Below are 5,890 nucleotides of genomic sequence, written 5' to 3'. Positions count from 1 at the left end.
GTTGTCTGGATTTTCTCTGTGTAAAAGCTGTCGAGTGTTAAAGACTTCTTCTTTTTGTTATTATTCTTTCTCTTCTGAACCTCCTGATGCTGATGCTGAGTAGCCATCATTAGCCCAGCAGCTTCTCAGCTTTATCCTCGGGCTCAGTGTCTGTTCCCAATCTATTGGCTCCTGAGGTCTGAATTCTGGTTTTTTCCAAGGTCAAGCCCCCTGGTGGGCCCTCTTGCTTGATCCTCTGCTGGAGGTTTCTTTACAAGTCTCAGGGTGCTGCTTCCACAGTCGTATACCCGTCTGCACTGGTTCCCCACTTAGGCTTAGTTCTGCCTCCACCCACGCCTCTACTCAGCCGGCACTCTGCGCGCCCAGTGTCCTGCTCCGGCGCGCGCGCTCAGATTTCGCGTGCTTTTTTTGACTTAATGGGGTCCTAAGTCTTGCTGCTGTCAGGAACAGGTCCCAGAGCTGCTGATGACTCGATGGGTGCCCCAAACTTGCTCTATTTCTTTTTAGCTGGGTTCGGAGCTATAGGTGAGTGTGGAGGGGATGGGGGTGGGGCGGTTGCTCAGCTCGCGATTGAGTGAGTGAGAGCCCTTTTTAGCCTGGAAATGTCTCGATTCCACGTACCTTCCACGCTGTGCCCTGTTGTGGGGTTCCTCCGTTCGTCTGGACTTGTTTTTATGTCCCCTTGAGGAGTTTTGTATGTTTCGGTCAGGAGAGGTTAAGAGCTGCTTCTTACTCTGCCGCCATCTTAACCCGGAAGCCGGATTTTTTTCATAGAGATGAATTTCAGCTTTCTAATAGGATTATTTTAATGTTTATTATTCCAATAACAACTCCACAATTGCGTTCCTCTTCCATATGAGCATTTCTCAATGTAAATAATTAAGAAAAGAAAACTCCAGTTATTGGCCTCTAAGTGTACTATTGTTCCCATTCATTGATATTATTCTGATACTCTTCTCACATATCTGAGGGTTTTAGGGAACTCCAAGATCAGTATGATTCAACGGTCTTATATCAAAGACAAATCTATACTAATGTGACCATAGGTTTTACTGAGAGAGTCATAGTGTCCAGATGTAAGGAGATAGTATCCCTTATCAGTCCATATATGCATAATTCTAGGCACCAGATTTTAAGAAAGACATAAATCAACTGAAGAGTGCCCAAAGTTGGGCAACAAAGATAGTGAAGGGCTTGAAGATTATGTCGTAATATGATCAATTGATGCCTCTAGAGATGTTCAAATATCTTCCCTAAACGTTGGGGAAATGATAGCAATTTTCAAGGCCTAAGCAACCTATCAGGTGAAAGGTAACATAGGCTTTCTCTCCTTGTTTCTATAAAGCAATAATGAATAAAAGAAAATTGTACCAATAGGTAAAGCTATCCAAGAGTGGAGTGAACTGCCTCAAGATTTTTGTGAATTCCCTATTGTTGAATAAGAAGGGATTCTTATTCAGGTGAGGGTTTTACTAGCTGACCACTGAGGTAAATTCCTATTCTGAGATTTTGTGATTGAAACTAACTGTTTGATAGAAGAATTATATTGAAATGGTTCTAGTTGAAACTTTCATTTGAATTAGTCAGAAATGATAGTTTTCCCACTATGTTTGGATAATATGTCTTCTTGACAGATACAACCAAAAGTTACAGTTGTAACTTTTCCAAGACAATTCTGCTACAAACACTGGACTAAATGCACTAACATTAGATAAAATGAAAGAGGCAGCATATAGAATTTGTTTCTCAGGAAGTATTTAGGACAAGATTGAGAAAATTTACAAAAATTATTATAGAATTATTTTGACTAAAACTTTTAGTTAGCCAAATTCAGATAAGCATAAAAGCCAATATCAGTTTATCACAAGAATTCTGAAAATCAATGAGATCTTAGCCATTACTTCATCTAAGGCCTTAAAGTAATAAAGTTACATAATGCCCTTAGTTACTTGGTGATTTGTTTAGCAGAACCAAAGTTTTTAGTCTTCTTTGTTTCCTACCACTATAGACCTATGTATGTTTCCACAACAAATCTTTTAGTCAGAATTCCTTTCATAGAGCATGTCAACCCATAGTTAACTCTATTACATAATAAAAGGGTAACTGCCTTTATATTTAAAAAAATAAAATTAAAGATAATAGAATTTTTGAGCAAGACCTTAGGGATCATATAATCCAATGATCTCATTCTATATATGAGGCCAAGATAGGTTATTTGATAGGTTTCCAAAGGTAAGAAAGTCTACTACTACTACTACTACTACTGACTACTACAGGCCTACAAATTTCTCATCCAAACAAATTCTTTTCTATAATGTGAATTTCATCCAGTTCACATTATTTAAGCATAAATCAGTGAAGGAAAAAAAGTATGCTTTCTTTGCTTTTCCTTCATTAGCCTCTGATCTCTGGGTTTGTATGAAGTCCCAAATCTACTCCAATTCAATCAATTCCATTCTGTTCTTTTTATTCTTCTAACTTTTAAGAAGAGTGGTATCCTCCAGAATGCATTTTAGGGTTCTATGCCTAATTGGAAGTAGAGAAGGGAAATGCATAATTTAGTGACAGGTTCTCTAGCAAAGAGATAGAAAATATCTGACTGTAAGATTTGGAGGGTTTGAGCAGTTTCTAGCCAGAAGTTGTCACATGGCAGTTTTCTCATAAAAGCCTATACTATGTTAGGTCAATCAAATATAAGTACATATAGGCTAAAATTTAAGCAATTACTTTAACTCTTCATATCACTTAACCTACACAAACCCATCACCCACATATGACAAACCATAATTGTTTCCAATGCTAAAACACAGAAGAGTGATTCAGTGTCTCAAAATACTTCTGCAAAAGAAAATCATCACATATATGAGTATATGACCCTCCCCAATACTGTCCACCCCAAGTATTTTGTTTAACAAATGTAAACAGGCAAATGATATTTTTAAGTCTGAATACCAATATGTGAATGATGACTCAAAAAAATCTGGCAACTTCTGAACTAGTAACGCATAAAGGAAAATATTCTTTAAATCAAAAACAGTTTCAAACAATTTTTTCCCTGAGGGTCTATTCTAGCCACATAGAATGTCCAAGTTAATTGGATGTTTGAAGATGTTTACATAAGTGGATGGAATTTTCAATTTTCATTTGGCGAAGTAGTTTAGCAGAACCATATCTTGAAATCGATTTCAAACATGGTTATATAGCTAATTCTCAGCTCTGTAGATGATGGGGTATCAAAAATCAATATAGAGAAGTTGCATATGGAATTGCTTGGTTGTAGGCATGGGAGAATTTGTCTCTCTTTACTGTAAGGGCAGATAAAATATTTTATTCTCTTCCCAGTTTTGGAGGACATTCCATTGTGACCAGAAGAACAAGTAGAGAATTGAACTAATATCTATAAATATAAATCATGATTTACAACATAGTTCAATTTTCCCTTTCCAGTTTAATAGTATCAACAATTCTTATTACAAATTCAAATAAGAGCAAACTCCCTCTCTGTGTCTTCTGTCAGAGAAATCAATTTCTTGATTTTTATGCAATTTTATTGCAAAATTTGCAAAATTATACAAATTTACATGGTTTTTATAATTGCTAATCAGAGAATCAGGTTAATATAAAAACTAATTCTACCTGAGAGTTATTGTAGCAGACTTTCTGTGCTCTGGGCTCTTTTCTAAGACTATTAGCTGCATCAATGCAGCTTCCTCATCAGTGAAATTGCAACTCTGGTCCTAACAAAAGGAATTCTACTTATATCTTTCCCATAGAACACTATTTAGCAATATTGATGAGAGAGGTTTTAGACCAGTGATTTAATCAAATTTAAATTAAATTTAATTTAATCAAAGCTCTTTACATTTTACAGTCATAAAAGCACATTTATATCACATATTATATAAATTATATTTAAAATACAAACATACTATTGTATAAGTGAGGTGCCCCCAAAGACTTAGAGAAGTGTTTTTAGCACTTCAAATTTAGTTTAGGGACCTGTATTTTTTGTTTCATGGCTGTGATATATATATTTAGTCTCATTCTCATAACAATTCTATAGGATAGGGAAAGTGTTAGTAACCTAATTTGAGAGCTAAGGAAACTAAGAAACAATGGCATGCACATGGTCAAACACAAAACAACAAATTACAAATAAAGTCAGATCTTTTGACTTATGGTTTGAGAACTCCTAAACAGAGTTCCTCCTGATGTATCCATTATTACAAGAAGACTTAGTGTTATCTTTATGGCCACCTTCAAACCTTGTTCATGTCCAGATATTGCTGACTCTCAAAAATATTATACACATATGAATTCTTCCCATTCAGCATATTTCCTATATTGAAGTATAAAGTTAGCCCTCTTTGGAATATATGTAAGCATTTAATTGGGGTCAGTGGAGTTGGTTGTAATTATATTTGCTTTGGTCCTCAGCCTATCCAGATGTATCATGGGGTCTGCATGTTAGATGTTGGATAATATGAAACATTTTAAACCCATGCCAAAATTTAATTTGAAGCTCAAACTCTCTTGGGGCATGTCTAAGTGAGAGTCCAGCTCTGGTCTTTAATTAATGCCCATTTAATAAATCAGACCTCAGTTTACTGCACAAAGAAAAATAAAGCTGGAGAAAAATAATTATGTATCTGTTTTCTAGACTTCCTTCTCAATCTTTATATTATAAAATAAGTCTCTGTCTACACATTTACCTTGATTCTTAATACAAATATTTTTTAAAATGATTCCTATTTGTTAATACTATTTAGTGCTTTTAAACCTTCTTTACATGAATTATTATTTAGTTCTCACCCTGGATTTAAAGTAAAAACACTGGAATTGAAGTCCCATCCCATCACATGAAACCAGCATTGATTTAGGAAGCCTATCTACATACCAATTATAGAATCTTTAAAATGAAAGAGTTTGATTAGATGGTTTCTAACATCCCTTCTAGTTCTAAATATGCGGTTCTATAGATAAAATATGATAGCAGTAATAAAAATTATTGTTTTACTCTGTTCATATGATTTCACTCATGTTGGGAACTCCCAGTGAGGAAACCTACTTGACCAATACAGGTCTAGTAGTTTTATGAAATTGCCTGGGAGCACTAAGAGGTTACATGACTTGTCTAGGCATATAACCAGTATGTACCTTGGAATCAATGCATATGTTGTTATATTCATTTGATATACAAGGAAACTGAAGCTCAAAAAAGCAAACTAACTTATAAAAAGTAACATAATTAGGTTATGATTGTGTGCTATAAGAAATGACAAACAGGATGACTTCAGAAAAATCTGGAAAGATTTACATGAGTTGATGCAAAGTGAAGTGAGCAGAACCAAAAGAATATTACAATGACAACAATTTTTTTGATGAGCAACTGTAAATGACCTAGATATTCTCAGCAATGCAATGATCTAAGACAATTCCAGAGAGTCATGATAAAAAATGTCATTTGCCCTCTGAGAAAGAACTGATAGAGTATGACTACAGACTGAAATATTACTCTTCTTCTTCTTCTTTCTTTCTTCTTTCTTCTTTCTTCTTTCTTCTTTCTTCTTTCTTTTTCTTCTTCTTCTTCTTCTTCTTCTTCTTCTTCTTCTTCTTCTTCTTCTCTTTTCTCCTCCTCCTCCTCTTCCTCCTCCTCTTCCTCTTCCTCCTAAATTTTGCAGTGTTCTCTATCTTTTGCTTGGGCTTAAATTTCTTCCTTTCCCACAGATCTGACAGGTATATTATTCTATGTTCACCTAATTTATTTATGATTTCACTCTTTATATGTAAGTCATTTACCCATTTTGAATTTATCTTGGTATAGGGTGTAAGATGATGATATAAACCTAATTTTTCCCATACTGTCTTCCAATTTTCCCCAGCAGTTTTT

Source organism: Gracilinanus agilis, chromosome 4, assembly GCF_016433145.1.
Source record: "Gracilinanus agilis isolate LMUSP501 chromosome 4, AgileGrace, whole genome shotgun sequence".
Classification (NCBI taxonomy): domain Eukaryota; kingdom Metazoa; phylum Chordata; class Mammalia; order Didelphimorphia; family Didelphidae; genus Gracilinanus; species Gracilinanus agilis.
Note: the sequence above shows the minus strand (reverse complement) of the source record.